The sequence below is a fragment of the Amblyomma americanum genome, chromosome 1, assembly GCF_052857255.1.
Source record: "Amblyomma americanum isolate KBUSLIRL-KWMA chromosome 1, ASM5285725v1, whole genome shotgun sequence".
Taxonomy (NCBI): Eukaryota; Metazoa; Arthropoda; class Arachnida; order Ixodida; family Ixodidae; genus Amblyomma; species Amblyomma americanum.
In genome coordinates, this window is record NC_135497.1 from 337,680,426 (window position 1) to 337,699,569 (window position 19,144).

Here is a 19,144-nt window from a genome sequence, read left to right on the forward strand (position 1 = left end):
AATATTTTTATTGTCTTAATCTTATTGTTCTTTTCTTATTTAAAAAAAAAAGAAAATTCGGTCTCTCCGGAACACCTGCACCATTCTCTCTCTTCCTTTGTTAAAAATAATGTTCTTCCTGGTCTCTTCCCTCCTCCCCCCCTAGTGTTCTGATCTCGTGCTTTGCTGTAAACTTGTAAACTTTGTACATCGGGCATTCTCTATAAAAATTGCGTGTTTCAAACGCTGTACTGCACTCGAAAAAGGCTGGTCCTCCAGCCGAAACGTCGTGAATTAAATCCTGTTATGTTTCTTCAATTTTTGGTGATTTTATATTATATTGACCAAATTAGCTGCCAGAAATCACTTTTGATATATATATATATATATATATATATATATATATATATATATATATATATATATATATATATATATATATATATATATATATATCACTACAATATCCAATTCCTGCTCAGCTACGTGTCGTAACAACTGACTTTGCCTCCTCCTGGATGAAAGACCTCTGGCATTGAGCGTGGCTGCGACGAGATGTCGTTCAAAAGGCGCCATCGCTTAGCAAGACCAGGCCACCAGTACGACGCTTACCTTTGTACGCACAACGTCGCACCGTGTAGTGTCGTCCCGCCATTATTAGGACTTTGAATTGTCGTCGCGAGCAAGCGACGACGATCGTCGCGAGAAATCGACGACGATCGTTACCCGCTGGTGACACGCTGCTTTCTCACCTCGCCGGCGTCCCGCTGGCTTTGTAGCAGACTTTGCCTTTGCTCCGGGCTCATTGCATCGACCTCGTCGCGGCGCCGTTTAGCAGGAGCAGGGTCGACCTCCATGGATTCTCGTTGCCTTTTCCAACGGGGCGTGGGATACCCTGCGGTTACTCGGTAACCTTGTTCGTGACTGCCGACTCGGGTGGGCTGAGCGTTGGTTCAGCAGTCGGTGGCGTGTCGTTTTCCTTGTCATCGCGCATCAGTGCAGCCGGTAGGGTCTCGACCATTGGGTTGGAGGCGGCCTGCTCAGCTTCGTCTTCGTCCATATGCAGCTCACTGTTTTCGTCGGGTGCTCCTCGCCCAGCCGCACGGGTGTACTACTTCATGCATTCAGCCTCTTCGTGCCCGTACACGTGGCACTGGCTACATTTGGGCACCTTGCAGTCACGCCTAATGTGGCCTGTGTTCCGGCAGCGGAGATATATCGGCTCACGCCCAGGCACTACGACTAACACTGTCCCATTCCCGATACGCATGTGATGGGGTAGGCGCTCGAGGCTTGCACCTTCTCGTAGAACCAGCCGCACAACTCGAGTAGTCGAGTCAGCGTTTTCAAACCCGCCGGTCTTCCATCTATCGTTCGAGACTTCTTTCACTTCGCCGTACTCAGCGAATGCCCGCCCCAGAGTTTCGCTGCTCACGTTGAAGGCGCACCAATGCACCTTCAGCCGCACTTTGTTCCTTTCAGGGTCAAAAACTACGCGTCTTCCCTTTAACAGTGATATGTCCGGCGTCGAGCAGCTTTTTCTTGGCCTCTTCGCTGCGGAAGTTTACTAACCAGACGTGCGACATCTGGTCTGCTCCGATACCGCCCACCTGTTCAATGACTCCGGCTTCTTTCATCGGCTGGCGGAAATCTTCAATCCTGTAAGGCCTTCCAGCGGTGTCGCAGTGAAGAACAACCATTGTTTTCAGTCCTTCTCCGGTAGGCAGAGGCGGCAGAAAATCCTGTAGTCTTTCAAACCGTCCAAAAACGATGTTCAGCGGCCAGCATCGGCCGTTATTAGGCCACCGCTGCGCTTGGCCCACCTAACTACAAAACCCCAGCAGCACATTTTCGTCGCGTCAGAAACTACATTGCGCATGGTTTGAGCATAGGCTTCGTATGCGGGACGCTCAAGTTTGGATCCCCACTGCCACCAGTTACAGTACATGCCAGTTTACATTGGGCACAAGCTTTCCCCTCACCTGGCACTCCGTTCCTGTGGGGTGAAACGCCTCTAAAATGGGTCTTGAATTACGGTATCTGAATATCATAGATTTTCAGATATCGAATCGAACATCTTTACAATCTGATTAGAATAACGAATGATATAGTGCATGTTCAAAATTATTCGAAACGAATCGAATTCGTTCTAAAGTTTTCGGATAGTTTAGGATAATTGGCTGGGAGTTCGAATAGGGTAGCTAATAGGATCCTTTTAACAATTTTTTTTCGCATGCAGGGTTCACTCTGGCGACGCAGAGCATGCTGCCGTAACCGGTCTGTGCGGTAAGAATGGTTCAGCGCAGCGACGCGGTGCAATCATGTACGCGCACACATACGACGTTCAAGATAGGAGACGAAGAGGCTTCAGCGATGTTTACCAAACCTTGATATAATGCCCGAAATGGGAGATCATAGCTTACTCTCCTCCCTCTCATTACGACTTTGCGCTCCTTGTTCACTGTCGCCGTCGCTAGTTTATACCTGTGCTACACGGACAAGCTCGAATGACATTTGAGTCGAATGGCATTCGAGGCTTGGAATGGCATTAGGACCCGAAGGACTTCCGCGGCGCCACACGACACTTTTCAAACGCGTTTGAAATTTTCTCAGCTTGTTTTCAGTGTACGATGACGGCAGCGGCTGTGGTCACATTAGTGCGACAGCGGCACTATCACTGACAACAGCAGCATATATGATTGTAGTGGGACAAGTTTATGAGGCCAACGACACCGACAAATTCGAGCGGCTGACGGTCAGCCTTCATGTCCTCGGCAGGCCGGCGGCTGAGCGAAAACACGCAACACGCTGATAAGGCGATGGTGTGAATCTATTCGCCCTTCTACCTTATCCATATTGTTAATGATTGAAACTAACGGGTATATTTCACATGTGCACACTCCAACACTCACCAGCTATAAGCGCTTGCCAAATTAATCTTAATCGATGGCGACTCCCTTCCCTTTCGCGAAGACTAGGCCTAGTGAGTCCGCAGTGTTAAGTCTGTGAATTCGGTGGTTGTGAAGAGGGAATTCACAAGTTTTACCGAATGCAAATAATCAACGAGTGTAGTTCTGACAACAGTGACCAGAAATCAACTGTTGCTCAGATCGCAGGGTGCGCATGCGACGAACGGGTAGCGCCGGTGTGACCCAGACCGCCGAGCACTGCTTTACGGCCAGCAGCAGTCGTTGCCGTTGCTACCTTGTGGATAACAAGTTATGCCGTTTCAATTACCGCGAATGGTCACCAATCATACTTCTGAATAAAGCAGTTTAAAACAAACTACTGATCGCGTCGGAGGAAGTCGGGACAATTAGCGATAAGCGCCGGTCGTAGGCGAGCTCAGCAGCCCGGCGGTCATGTGTTTCTCAGGCGAGCGATCGTATCGGCGCTTCCTCCCACAGACCGTCGCACTGCGTTAACAAGCACGGGTACAACCGGTACAAAAGAGATGAGCCTATTTAATAGAACTAAAGCGCCGAATGCGTTTTATGTCATGAAAACGAGCGCTAGCTGTTCGTACGCAGCGATGTAAAACAACAGTATTAGTGCAGCCGTCCTCAACGACGCACTGCTGGAGAAATTTCATGCTCATGCGGTAAATGTTCATTGGGGTACTATTACCTTCAAGCACTAACGTAGACAGAACACGAGCTATTTGCCAAGCAAAAAGCAGGAAAAAGCGAGCAGCGGGTATCAATATAAGCAGCAACAGAGCCGAAAGCAGTCGCGCGGCTGTGGCGGGGCGAAGCGATGGCGGCGGCAAAGCCTATTGGTCGGTTCGGGCTGTGTACGCGTTTCGATGGCATTCCAAAATCTGGAATGTCTCCGCAGAGCTCTGTCGAATCGAATGGCATCTGAACCGATTGCCGTCGAAAAATATCGTGTAGCAGCATTAAGTTCGGCAGTCGAGCCGAATGACATTCGGTTGGAAGGCATTCGAAACGCCCGTGTAACACGGGTATTAGATTAATTTTCCTGTGTGTTTGGCTTGATGGAGTGTTTGGCCTCTGTCTAGCGGTGCCGTTTATGCATACTGTTTTCTCACTTTAGTTTTCTCGGGTCATCTCTTTGTTTTCATGCGTCTGTAAACTGTTGTTATTGAACATGCATGCTCATTGTTTCCATTGCACTGAATCGATATGCCACTTGCTTCGTTGTTTTGGTATTTGTTCAAACCTAAATATATTTGTAAACATTTTTTTATGCTTGATACTTCTCTAATTAAAGTGCGTTTGTCGAATACCGCCATTCAGAAGTGCCTGGGCCCCGTGAAGCTGCTTTTTAGTAGCTTTTAGCGCTTGCATCTATCTAGGATGTAACTGGCATTCTGGAAAAAAAAAAGAGAAATGAAATGAAATGAAATGGTCACAGAGTTAATACAACGACCTTGTGTTTCGGGTCTCTTGGTGTTTGAATGGCTACAGCTTCAACTCAGTAGGCAGCTTTAGATTCTGCGCCGGACAGCCCGACAAACGGTACTGTTTTGCGCATGCACACTGACGCCCACCTATTCTGTTGTCCTCCTAATGAATATGGCCCCATATTCGAGATCCCCCTAATTTCCTATAGCTTCACTGCTAGCACTTCGCTGTTCCGCATGAATATTCGCGCCAGCAGCCCTAATCGAGCGAATACTCGATCCGTATTCGACTCGGCATGAAATCTAGGCCATTTGTATTCCCTTAGCTTTAGAAAAAAGCATACTTTCAGCACACGTACCCCTAGTAATCCCAGCTCGTGCACAACAAATGCCACATAGTCATGACGCTCTTGCTCAAATTGGCCTTGGCGCAGTGAACAATGCCGAGTAGCGTAAGACCACGCATTGGCTCCAGTCTTCAGGTTGTAGTCAAGGCAGCCCCTGGAGCCAAGCTGACATCCTAGTTGGCTTTAAAACTCCCTTAAGGGTCCTTGGAAGGGTGCTCCGGCGCCCAGTGAATTTCATTATTTTCTTTTCTTGATTGCTTCCATTCAGTTCACAAAGGAATTCAGATCCTGACATTCGCATTATTAAATTGGTGTTAGAGAGCGGAGAGTTTGCGTTGAAATCATGCGCCCTAAGCACCAGGGGATGCCTCACCCTTACGCCTGCGCACTCGCAGTTCATCAAGCAGGGAATCGCGAGTGAAGCTTGAAAAGACACCATTTCGAGTGATCGTTCCACCACAAAATGCGGCGAAGCATCGATGGCCGAACTGCACTGAATGGTTGCCGAGGGAGTTCACACCAGCCCGTATTTCGAGGGAAAATCTTTTGAGCGCCTGTCGGCGAAGGCAAACGCGATCCAATCCCTACTTAAGAAAAGATGTACGTGGGAAAACACAACTCGGGCGAAAGGGGAAAGGAATGGTGAGATTATGAAGCATAGATCCGTATGGAGGCACAAATGGTACATAAAGTGCCGATAGGTACATGGAAACTAATAATGGTGACGGGGCTCGCCTTAGAGAATGAGCCTGTGTGCCTAAGGTCAAATGTGCAACCGGGATGCGAAATAAATCTGAGAGCTGTTGGGAGGTTAGGTGATGCTCACCGCAAAACCAAAAACAAGGCAGTTCTGGGGCACATGGGCTGGATATCGTTTGAGGCGCCGGAAACGCACAGCAAAGTAGTGAACGAGAAACGGCTTAGGAAGACAGGAAAACCGATGGGCAGCTAAGACACCTAATGGAAAAAGGCGCAGATGATCCGAACTGGATCATTTTGATGCCCCGTCCGTCAGTCCGTCCTTTCGATCAGGCGAAGTGGCTGAGGCTGCCCGGCGTTGGCGTTGCGATGGACTTCGGTGGTGGTGTGGCGACGGTGCGGATCGAAGGCTGCCGCATGCACAAGGAGCAGCCCCGTTTGAAGGTGTTTTGCGTCTTTCCGCAGCAAAACGCTTTCGTAGAGTCCCATGAACTGCACAATTGGCAGTGGCATCACAACATTAACATTGTTCCTTCATGCACATCGTAAATGCTAACATGTGCCTGCCCGTGCAACGAGTGTCAGCAGCCGTTTTGAATTTTGGGGTGCCTTGGGCTGGCTTTGCCACGCACGCGTCAACCGCAGCGAGCACTAGAAGCTGCAGGCGCCTCAGGGCACATGTAGCGTGCGCGGGGCACGGACTCAACAAATACCCACCACCTGGCGCTTCACACCGGCCGTGTTCTTCGGGTTCTAGCGCGCTCGAACGACGTCGACACATAAAGCATTTGCGGGCGGCCCGAATTTTATTGCGGCTGTTGACGGAATTCTATCGCCGCAGTAAGGCAAGCGCACAAAAACAAAAACTGGATAACGGAAATATGGCACTAAAGAGCACGCGGGCAGCGCAGCGCGATGGTTGCACGGGCTGTGTGTAGGCCTCTCTTCTTCGTGCATCTTTAGACACTTCTTTCATGGCTAAAGCTCCCCTGGACTCCGGCCCCTCCCCCATTCTGCGCCAGCTGGCGTAGGGTCAGTCGCCTGACTTAGCTTCCGTGCAAAGGAATGGCCTTAACGGTAGTGAGGTAGGCACGGCGCTGGTTTTCCCATTCCTGTAGCCTACTGTAAAGTGGTTACTTTGTAGCATAGAAAAAACAAAATTATATTGCGACCAGCCTCAGCAATCTCAGCTCTCTTGAAGCAATTTTACTTCCTTTTCTCTCTCCACATGAGCCATGTCGGCCCCACACAACAACAGACACACGGCCCTGGCCAATGAAACGCGCCTCACACTGGGCAGTAAAACGAGCCAGAAGTGCCATATGGCGCCGACTTTCTTCCTTCATTTCCTTTTTTTAAGACAACGCTTCACAATTGCGCCTCCCTGGATACGAGCTAGCCTTTGTGTTTATGCCAGGTAGACGGCGTGTCCAAGCACCCTCCGCAATTTTTCTATTTAGTTGGCGTGTGTTTGTGGGGAGGAGTGTGTTCGAAAAATTCGAAGTCCACGTGGACTTCTATGAGCAGAGTAGCTCGATGTTAATTCGATAACAGCTATAGCAGTGCATTTAGCATATAAGGAGAGTGAATGGGATGTGTTGTAGAGTAAAGCTTTTGCCCCCAATATTCCACCTGAAGATACTGCTCTGGTGTAGAATATTTTTCTTTGCGGAACAGTTCGCTTAACATAGCCTTGTAAAAAAAATTGTGTTGCGTCCCATGAAAATGCAAATTTTCAGCGATACATTAGCGGAATATTAAAGCAACAAATCACCGGGTTGCAACGGTGATAGCTGATATGCCATTAAATGCTGGACAGAGAAAAATATGGTGCTAAAATCTAGGTTGCTCGTAAAAAGCCACCACTATATTGCATTTAACTTCACCGGCAGGGAATTGCATGTGAACCCAAAGAATTCCTGAAGAACTCATGAATTCCATGATCTACACCTGGGAAATTAGCGTGTAATCCCAAATTACCAAAGCCAGCGAATGTGAGGGCTCGATTTATGGAGGCGATAACGTGCATGACATCGTCGTTTGCATCCACATGTTTACTTGCGTTATCACAGGCTGTGTACTTCTCTAATGGGATAGCGCGACTTTGTTGCGCACAGATAGTAAATGTTTTAAGTGGTAATTCATTTTATGATTTCTAAAGAAGAGTTGTGTTTTCTAACGAAATGATGTCGTTCGACATCAGAATTTGTACGAACCTGACGAACTGATTTTACCAAAGGATTTGTTAGACATTTGATCATAATTTTTTAACGTTATTGAAGTCCTAAAAAAAACCTTCTTTCAGAATTACAGCACGAAATAAGGTAAAAAGGGTGAGAACGAAGCAAATGTGAGCGCCTTCGCGGCTTCTCCTCTGCGTCAATCGAGTTGACACAGACAGACGCTGCCGTCACAGCACAGAGGAAAACAAGGTCGCAGCGCTTTTTGTCAAAGTCAACCCCTCATTAATTCCACTCGTCGGCTGTGATAGCAGCCATGTTGAACACCATGGTTCCAGGGGCATTAATCAAGGTGGCCGCTTTGGCCGTTCCCTTAACCAGAAGCAAGAAAGGTCGAGCTAGGTGCCTACTTCAACCTAACAGATCCTAGGCGACTACTCGAGACCGGTCATGGAAGAAAACACTGTGGTCCACAGCCCCTTGTTTGCAGCCGGCAGTTACCGCTGATCCGGATAATGAGGGGAATAACGAGAATAATTAGATTGGGTTGGACCGCATATGGGTGGTTCTCTCAAATCATAAATGACAGCTTACCAATATTTCTCAAGGGAAAAGCATACAACAGCTCCATCTTATCGGTATTCACCTACGGGGCAGGAACTTGGCGGCTAAGGAAAAGGGTTCAGCTTAGGTTAAGGACAACGCAGGGAGGTATGGAAACAACAATTATCGGGGCGCCGTTAAGATGGTTTTGTTGAGTGGATTTAACGTCCCAAGGCAACCGAGCCTATGAGGAACGCTGTAGTGGAGAGCTCTGGATAATTTCGACCAGCTTGGTTTACTTAACGTGCCCTGACAGCACGCAGTAAAAACGCCTCTAGAATTTCGCCTCCATCGAAATTCGACTGCCGCAGCTGGAATCTAACCCGCGTCTTTCGGGACTGCAGCCTAAAGCAATGAGCTACCGCGGCGGCTGCAAAGTTAAGAGACTGGCAGCGGGCAGAGTGGCTGAGGGAACGAAATCAGATTAATGACATCCTAGTCGAAATCGAAAGGAAGAAGTGGGATTTGGTAGGGTATGTAGTGGGAAGACAATATAACCGCTGGTCATTACGAGTAACGGAGTTGATTCGAAGAAGAGGCTAGCGTAGCAGGAGGTGGCAGAATGCTAGGTGGGCTTCGTTTCGTGTGGCTCTGGGTACATCGGTCAAACTGGCCGATGTCTGAATGAAAGATTGCTGGAGCACAGCAGGAAGGTAGGCAATTATAGGGATGGTCATCTTTCAGAACATTGTCATGACTGCGCTGAAAAGAATAAGAAACTATGTAAACCTTTCTTCAGCGCATGCAAGATAGTGGCCAAGCATAGATGTCAGGATGTTAGAGAGATAATAGAGGCATATTTGAATAGAAAAGCGGGTCCATCCTGCGTAAGTGCACAATCTGTCTCACTGATTAAAAAGTAAACAATGTTTTTGTGTGCGGCCACTTGATGTCGGCAGTGCTGTTGGATTGAAGTCATTCAGCAAGTTGTATATAATGTTCTTTTTGTCAATAAATCTTTAGTTGGAAGTAAGCGCTCGTGTTGTCCTGTCCTTCTTTGTCCCTGAGATTAAGGAGTTTGCGCAGATACGATGGCCGCAGCTGGCAAAGGTCAGGATTAATTGGAGGGACATGGGAGAGGCTTTGTTTTGCTGTGGGTGTAGTCATTCTGATGATGATGATGATGATGACGCGGAGGCGACAACGTGACGCGTGGTGCTCAGCATTGATTAGAACTGCGTAGTCTTCTGAGGCACTTGCGCTTCTTCCATGCAGTCAGAACTGAGTCCAGAGCTGCTTCTTGAGCTAGAAAGCTAGAACCTTGCGTATCGAGTGAAATAACGAGTTGTGTCATTGTTGGCAGCAATTCATATGGGCTATTTTTACCCTCTCCTGTGTTATGGATTGTAGCTAATCCCGTCTTGTCAGAGTCATGTTTTGCTCCCTTCCACCAGTTGCCACGAACGAGACAACTTCTTTGCTGCGTGTGTGTGTGTCGGTCTCTGCTGACAATGACCAGGTGCGGTCGAGCGCATGCAGGTGAATTATTGACTATGTAGAGCGTTCCAGCGGGCATGGTAGTCGGCCGAGCATTCCAATGTGTGCAAACCGTCAACAGGATTGTCAAGACGACAATGGAGATGCGCAGATGATGTTTTATTCTGCTTCTAATTCACACATTACTTACAACGAGGAAGACATTGTGGTCGTGTGAGCCCTTTAACCTAAAGGACAGAAAGAAAAACAACTCAGTGCGTATGACGGACTTCCAAGAAAATTGGGCACTGCGCTGTTCTGCACAAGGGACAAATTACCTTTGTCAGACGTGCTTTTTAGTCCTATTCGTGTTTTCGAATTCCAATGATTTCCCGCAATCGCGAAGTAAAATTACGATCACAAAACTCCAATTCTTGGTATTTTCACAGGTGGTTAGAAAATCGTAAAAAGAATAACATCTTAATTCTTAAATTCAAACAAGGATAAAAACCAGGAGACGGTTACGACAGACGGTAACGCGAAATTTGCGCGTGACTCTTCGCACGCCACCTTCCACCGCTGACAAGTTGCTGTTACGCTGCTAGGCATTCTCCAGGATCCTTCCGTGGTAGCCGCCTTCCGGTTGTCCATTCTCCGCCCTCGCCGTGACAGGCGGCGTTGCGCTCCGCTACTCGGGCAGCCGGTTATTCCTACAACGATGACTACGCCAATTCCGACTACAAGGAGGAGCGCAGCAGCGGGTGCATAACAGCTGGGACTAAAATTCAAATTTCAAAATTGTGATATGCCATATAAGCTTTGTGAGTAAACGTGTAGCTCTCTATGCTTTTCAGGTGGGTGGCATATTGATGCGGACTCAAGCTACATAAAGCAAATCTTAATTGTCAGGACTCGCCTCCGAGTCACATTACATGCGACAGAACTGTTGGTGTACAAGATTTCTCGCCGTCAGTTCTGTCACGTCTGAGCTGCACGAGAACTCTCAGATGAGCGTGTAGGGTGCTGTTTTGTCATGCGCAATTCTGCCGATGCTTGCCTAGCCACAGCAGACGAACGTGGTTGTATGATCGTGAAGCATGGGCCAAGAACTAGTCTGCCGTGCTATAGCAGTGCAGACATTTAGGCTAGTTGATGTAGATTCAAGATTGTGGTAGAATACAGCGCAAACTGGGCGAATCACGAGTACAAAATTCGCAAGGTGATCATTAAACCTGGTGCGAGAGAGCAGCGAAGCAAATGGACTTCACCTCGATGATTAAATTGATACTTTTACTGTGTTAGTCTAGGCGCCACAGACGAGACAGAATTGTTCTTCAGCCAAGGTTGGCGAAGGTTGGTAGTGCTTCTGGAAGGTGGAGTGGGCGGGGAGGTGTCGAGGGTGTCTGATGGGCGGTGATTTTGGAGGGTGGAGGCATCACTTACCCGGGCTTCACACAGATAGCACAGGTATTTTCGCGAAGTGCCACTCTTACTGCTCTCGCAGTAAAAGGATGAGAACACGCTCTGCTTTGTGTTCCTCTTTCATTTTTCTTCCAGGTTGGGCATCTACTGCGAAAGCAGTACGAGTGTGACAACGCGGAAATGGCTGTTTATGTTTGTACGTCGGTCGGTAGCTCCAGGGAGTGACACCTCTTCCCCACCCCCCGCCAGAAGCACCGCCCACCAGTAACAGCCCCACTGAACGCCAATGAGTAGGCAGACGCTCAGCATCGATCCTTCCTTCCCCTGACCACTTTCGAAAACCTTCAAGTGGCGCCATCCACCAACCACTCTACCAAGAATACCCTCCTGAATAGATACTACAATCAATCTACCTGCCTCCACCTTCTACAAGGCTTCTCACACAATAGAAGCCCAAAGAGGATCGGGATGAGAAAGCGCCAGCAAAATATAATTCAAAAACGCAGGAAGGGACCCAGCTGTCTTTCAAAAGCAACCCCACCAACAACCTCCCGACCCCAGCCCCTAGGCAAAGGGCTTCACACACACCCACAACAACCCTGAACCCTAACCTCCCTTCCTCACCTCCATTTTCAAGAAAAACTGTGAGATCACTGCGGCACCCGCATTGGAGGATTCCGTAAGCAGTGACGCCTTCTCGCCCCTCTTTGCTTTAATTATTAACGTTCCATCATTGCCCATTTTGATTTTTCAACTTGACGCCACGCTTCGTTTTCATATTTGGCGCCATGCTTCGCTCCGTCCACACTTCTGGTTTTTACAATTTGACGCCATGCTGTAGCTCTGCCCACTTTAGGTGTTTTCAACTTTGGCGCCACTTTTGCTGTGGCCCTGCTCGGTTTGTGGACATTTCTGGCTGTAATTAATTACATATTTAACCCATTTTGTCACTTGCACATCCTCTTTCAGCGCTTTATCCGACGGTGCCATTCTTTTTCCGATATACCAACTACTTGCTCCGTTGTAGCACCGAGATTATCTAGTACACGCCGAAACCGCCTACATACAAATAGAATTCTTACACATTAAAATGTCACCCATCTCAGCCATCTTCACCCTCCAGAAAAATACTTTAAGAAGAACTGGCGCGTTTGCTTCATTTGCGCTTATATTTTGAGGGGAATACTTTAACATAATTCAGGGCTCAAAGGAGTGAAAAGATTTACAAAGCTGCCATCCTACGCAGCATGATACCCGTTTAAGGACTGGACATGAAAGATATTGAGCTCCATCATTTGGAATCACCTGTGCGGTCCTTCAGGTTGGCTGCTCTGAATGTGGGAGTTGTCACGTGCAGGCTACCGCCAACAGCAGCAGCCGGAACGTGGGCGTATGCGACGGCGCACTGAAGTTGCGCTGCCATGTTGTCCCCCCAGGGACGGAAGCCCGACGATCAGCGCAGCACCGGGGGACGGCGCGGGCACACGAGGCGGACGCGGACGAACAGCGGCGAACAGCGGAATGAATTGATCGCTATTCATTCTGACAAAATAAAGTGTTACACAAGGCTGCCACACTATGCTAACTAAGATAAGGAAGGGACTGAAAGTCGCAAATGCCACCGCTTCCGTCAGGTGGAATTCACTGTATTTGAGCTTGGTGCCTGCGCTGCTGGACGGTATAGACTTTATCCAAGCAAGTGGCCTGTGATGTTTATGGGGACCACCATCATCATCACCACCATCACCTCCTTCTTTGAGCCATGGGAAGAAAAGAGGCCTTTTTAAATGACGTCCCCCGTCCTTCGCTTTGCGATGAAACGTAGGCGTTCGCGCTGAAATTCTGCAGTGTAAACTCTACACCGCCAGTGAAATCTTCCATTATTACCGACTCTGCCGCCCTAACAGACCATCAGTCATGAATTCTGCGGTTATGGGATGCTGCGGATCACATTTCATGTCTATGTTCATTTTCATTTCCTATTTACACCGTAAATGTCTTCAACTCGCCTTCGATTTCGGCGCTTTAGTGTGTGGCTAAAAGGGACGAGAGCAACTTTTGCGAATTTGTGATTGATGAGGTACTGCAGCCTCAGCGATGGTTCGTCCGGGATTCTTTCGCTTACGTGAAGCGAGAGCCAGACTGAGGTTCTAGCTGTCCAACTTCGTCCCGATTTCACGTCTGGCGCATGAGAGGCTAACCCCGTGCCTCGCCGTCAGCGATGCGTGTACATACAGCGTCACTGCACTAACGTTAGACCTGCATATATACCGTACCACATAGAGCTTGGGCGGATTGGTTCTTTGGTCTGAACGATTGGTGAAAGCCGCCGCTGCAGTAAAACCGCCTATATTGCAAAATGTTGCCTAGAGAGAGCATGGTCTCGTGGTACGCTATTTCTCAGTTTTGTGTGGAGGTCCAGGTACGAAAGGTTGATCTTTGTATCGAATGTTTAAATGGCGGGGTCCAAAACACAATATGTGAATGGAACTGTTGGTAGGGCGAAATGCAATGCATTCCCACTATTTAATCACGTTTTGGTAGCAATCATCTTTGCACAGAAAATCCGCGATGAGGAACGCTGCAGCAGTCACATTATGATGTTCAAGAAGAGATCTCAGATTATTTAAAAAAATTGCTGATGGCCTAGCTCAGTTAGGCCAGGATATGCATAACGAAAGCACGGAGACTTCTGCATCGGAAGTGTGCATTCACTAGATGCGCCTTTATTCATGACTAAATCTTGAGCCGCCGTGGCCGTATTGGAAACGCGAAGTTGCTGAAGCCCGTGAGAAGGCCGACAGGCTAAAAGGCTTCAGTTGGTCTATTTTTGCGCGGACGACAATACGTAACATACTTTATGTAAGCTAGCTTTGGTACGTTATGCAAGTAATTCCTTGTTCTCGAGTCAAAGTGCAGAGGTTGCACCGGGTTTTCGCGGATATTTATGGGGAAGCACTTGGGAGCAGACACAGGGAACTAATCTTCTTCATCGTGTCCACTATGGAGGAGTAGATTAGGCGCATTTGCATCTGCGCCAGTTGGCCAATCGATTTATGTTCTTTCGGGACGTGAATGACCCCTTTATGCGAACTGTTTGTCAAATTAGGCTGGGTAGAGTCTTGCCAAATTTAGTTATTAGTTCGGCGACTATGCAATGAGGCTTTTTCGGCTTCCTTAGAGACGTGTACATGGCATGTTGCGTCTTGCAAGAGCAATTTTCAATGGGATATTTGTGAACTGTATCGCGAAATAAACTTTATAAGAACCCGGTGTGATGTCTTTCTTTCTGTCCCATAGTACCGGTCGTAAAGGTTGTACTGCGCAGGTTCATGGCAGACAGTTCAAACACGAGTGAAAAGCATGGCTGTACCAGGTGGAGGTAAAAGTTTATTTTTTAAGCTCCATACGAACACACTTGAAGTCAAGACGTATAAAGAAAAGAAGGATTTTTTTGTAACTTGGGGAAATCATTGTTTCATATGCCGAAAGCCGGAAATGATTGAACACGTCTTCTTAGATTGTTGGGAAGCCTTTTTCTTTTGGGACATTCTACAACGCACGATTAAAAAAAACTTACCGGTGGATGCTTTCCGAATCAGATTTTTGCCTGTTGACTATGAAGACAGGGTTCCTATCAACATGATCATGATATTGGGCCTGCACAGTATTTGGCGATCCAGGATGGCAATCAGACATGCGGACATCGACGCGAGGCCGATAAGAGAGTATTTTCGTGAATCCGTTGGAAGAGTTATTGAAGGCCACAAGATACAAGACCCAGTGCCTGAGTGGCTTCCGATAATAGAACCTTTGTTATACATGCGCGAATTTTATTGTGTTTACGAAGCCCCAAGTGCGGGTGACGTAGTTTTAGCACCTGTGTTGTGTTGTTCGCGTGGATTGATTTGTAAATGACGTGCTGAAGTCGGCAATAAAGAAAGAAAAAGGCGTCGTGGCGGAGTGGTAGCGTCTCCGCCTCAAACACCAAATGACTTGGTTCGATTCCAATCCTTCGCACAGGTTATTTTACATTCAGTGAGTGTGCGGGGGGCTTCAGTGGCTCCCATACATGCCTCCAACGAATACGTTGGTTAGGGGTTAAGCGCAGGCTCTGTTTGCGGTGCGTTTATACTGCAGCGTAACACGCGTGCACGCGCTGCACGCCGACGTCACGTCGGCCAAAGCGGGACCCTCTATACTCCAACTGCCCATGACCGCCGACACGTTCGGCGGCTTCGGCGCACTCTGACCGCACTGGCGGAGACTTCGAGCACGTCTCTATTTCGCGCCGAGTGCACCAGCCGCCCCCGACCCGACCACACCGGCTCGATCGGCTCCGCGGCGAGGCGCGCGTTGTGACTTCATGTGACTCCTCTGAGCACCGCCACGGCGAAATCTCAAGTTCGCGGCCAGTAAAGCTTTCGCGTTAAAAAACCGCTGTGCCCGTAGCATAAAGAAAATGCCAAGATGGGTTCTGTATTCTGGTTTTCCTAGGTTTTGATGAAACGAGGGTTGCTGTGCTGTAATACGCGTTAGAAGACGATTATTATAATCAACCAGAAAATATTAAAGAGGTATTCACCTATAATGTAGGTATCTCCAATATTAATTTGTTTAAAGATTACACAGTTGAGGAAGTCTTAAACCGAGTAAATCAGTACGCTGGGAGCTAGGAATGCAAACTGCGCGCAATAGAAGTATTATTCTGCGTTCCTACACCGCCGCTCAGCTAAGACTTATGCTACCGCTGTCATCAGGAATGGTGACAGCTTGAAACGAACATAATTATTCTGAGTATGAAGGTACTAATTTTATCCTCCCTATATGTAACAAGTATCAAGGGAGATCCGGAAACAACTGTCCTTGTACCAAAAATTAGCATAATAAGTTTACGTCAAACAGAGAGGGCATCTGGCATTGTTCAATCAAGAACTCTGGTGGACTTCAAAGCGGAGTGCTAGGCTCTAATGCCATGCCAGCCAATCATTCATTGTACCGTTTGTGTTACGGCCTATTTAAACAGAGGCATGGCGATAGAAAGGCGTGCCTACCGCTCGTGTACACGTCTGTGTGGGCTCGCCAGACGAGGAGCACGGTCGAAGGGCGCAGGTCGGCGATGGAAGCCAGGTGTCGGTTGAATGTCTCCGCGAACGCTTGCCTGGTGTTAAGCATTGCTACTGGCCGAGACCACTCCACGTCCTGCGCAAAAGGACGCGCAAAGGACACTGCTCTCTCACAATGGCCTCAGATTTGCGAAAAACACCGTGTATTTGGTGGAGTCTGTGCGTAAACAATACACACCTTGTGCAGGCTTCTCACAGCTGACACGAAGGTACTTGCGGTGTCTAGGTACGTCACCCACATGTGCACCGTAAGCACCAGGCAGAGATCTGGCCGAAGTCCCAAATGGGGTCGTCAGTGAGAGTTCCTGCCGTCCCTCGAGCGAGGGCGGGTCGACAGAAAGTTCTAAGCGAGGTTCCAGCAGCAATGCGCGAGACGCGCCCGTGGGGTCTTTTTTTTCGTCTCTACCTTTTCTCTCAAGAAGTAATCTGAGAACTTGTGGCAGTGGCCAATGAAATAAAGGTCCATAGGACACAGAATGCCTTAGAAGATTCAGATATCAATTCACTTATAGGTAATGCGACAGAGGAAGCTTTAGTGGTTTTGTTGGTTGAACTAAGCTGAGGTGAGAGTTTGGTTTGTCAAATATTAAATTGTTAGATTTCATGTCCTGTTGATAGAGTATATCTTTAGGTTTCAGAAAATATTGTACAGTCTTCAACCACAATTTTACAGATTTTTCGTATCTTTTTGGGTCATGTCTAGAGGAAACTCTCAGAGGTTTTATTTGCATTTTCCTCACCGCACTTTGTTTTCAATTTTTGGGTTTGATAACCTTCTAACGGAGCTTTCATTACAAGCTTTCAGAAAATTTATTACACATCGCTAAGCGCGGTTTCAGAAACGCATTTCTCATCCTTTTTAATTGTGACGTCTTGGAGAGAGATGCGAGTTTGCAGATGCTTCAGCCATATTTTTGTCAAAACAGCGTTTTTGAAGTTGACGTACAGTCTTGGTAAAAATCTTCAGGCCACTTTGAATGAACCCGGTGCGCCGCCGCTCGCTTGCTATGAGGTTAAAGAGAGCGAGAGAAGCCTGCCACTTACTCTCGAGCCCCCTTGATAACAGCACCCCTGTGCACTTAGTGCGCCGTTCATTTTGCCTGCTGCGTGCTGGCCTCCTGCACGCCGCGCTAAGGCGCTTTGTGCGAGTAAATGCTTTGGCCAGGGCGAAGTTGCCCGGTGCTGGAGTGACTTTTGACCAGCCGTGAAGGTTCATGCAACGTGCTATAGCCCAGTAAATTGGAGCTATTTTCATTCCGTTTTCGTTTGTGCAATATGCTCTCATTCTCAATGCCTCATCTACTTAGATACATTTCTTTTCTAAAGGACGGATTGAAAAACATTTATAGGCGATTATTTAACCAACTGGGGCGTTTCATGATCTCCTGGTCATAATCATCAAAGTACATCTCGATGATCAGAAGGCGATCATCTCGTGGTCGTGGTCTCCTTTACGCGATGCTGACTTAAGGGCAGTGACTCAGTTTACACTGGCAGCCAAAGAGGACGTGGCCCACTTGCGCATGGATCATGTGTGCTTAGATAAAGGCACTCACGGGAATGAGACAGAATTCTCGAGGTCATCAAAATAGGCCAGACATCGAGCACGTTTAAAAGTGGGAGAGAATTTTTCACACTGTGCCGACTACACAAGGAGGGCGAGCATCCTTGAACTCCCCAAGGTTTTCATATTCTGCATTTACTAAAAACAGCTGCCAGAAGGTTTTACTGAGCCTGTAGCTCTTTCTTAGTAAGTATTAAGCGTAAGCAAACAAAATTTTTCTCACATGTTCAGAAATTCAGTTTACATAACTAGTACCATAATCAACATCCTACGTTTATGTTAGTAAAGAAATGAAGACTTTTATTCATGATTAAACTGCGCAAAAGAACGGGGAAAGAGACAAGGAACACGTACACACACTGAGCAGCCCGCCAGAAAACATTTATTCTTAAAAGAACACGGATGTTGACACTTTTATTGAATCGGCAAAAGAAAAAGAACATCATAACTGTTTTTTTTAATTGACCAATTTTGCGAACCGTACCTGCAACTGAGGCTGAAGAGGCCGCCGATCTCCTGGTTCGCTTCCGCTTGAACATCTCCTCTCGGATTCATACGAACAGCGGAAGGCAGCGCTCCTCGCGAGCACTGCACCGTCGACACAATCGCGTATTCAACAGCTTCTGTCCGCTGAGGAGCTTGGAAACCGTTGACCCAGACAAATGATCAGTCGCATACTGCAGCTTCTTGGAGCACGGGCTCAAGCGGGAGATGACACTCTCCTCATCTCTGTGTGTTGGCACTGAACGTCCGGACGATCTCTTCAGCTGCGTCGTCTATGAACCATCTGTCTCAACTCGGCGACTAAGCCGACAAGATCCTAGAGGTTGGCAACCCCTTTCCCCTGGAAGCCACAGTCCGCTGCACAAACGCCGCCTCTTTTACTCCTCCGCCACCAAAATGTTCTCATTCGGAGCAGACGACCCTGTAATCATCTATCGATCAGGTCTGGCAACACCTCGAGCAGCTAATTGCTATAACGTCGTCGCCGGCACACCGAGGGTACCGATTGCATACCGAAGGCGCCCATCATCTCGTCTCGGTCCCCAGGCACGCCATTCTGGGTCATCATCTCGGCCACCGCTCTCTTATTACCACCGCCGATTCGGCGCGAACGCCCGCCACTGCCGACTTCAGTGCTCTTGGGTGAGAAACCAGCCAGCCGACTGCTAGCGGCGACGAGCGGTAGAGGCGTCTATCCCTGTCACCTTTTCTACGTCACCCACAAGACCACCGGCACCACGCTCCTAATTATTGAGGGATCGTTAACGGCACCCGCATACCGTTCTACGAACAGAGCTCTTTGACACCGGGGTCTCCGTGGAGTTTTTGAATGGATTTATCTGGTTGCTGAAATCCGCGCTTCTGTTATCGGTGTCGACTTCAAATCTGGCTTTCTTCTGGAATCGACAACTCGCCTCTGCGTCCAAGGTATTGGAACA

General features: G+C 48.1%; 1 pseudogene; it reads right to left on the minus strand.

Moving 5' to 3' along the window:
* Positions 1 to 880: 880 nt before the first annotated feature.
* LOC144121176 (uncharacterized) lies at positions 881 to 18,774 on the minus strand (annotated as a pseudogene).
* Positions 18,775 to 19,144: the final 370 nt, after the last annotated feature.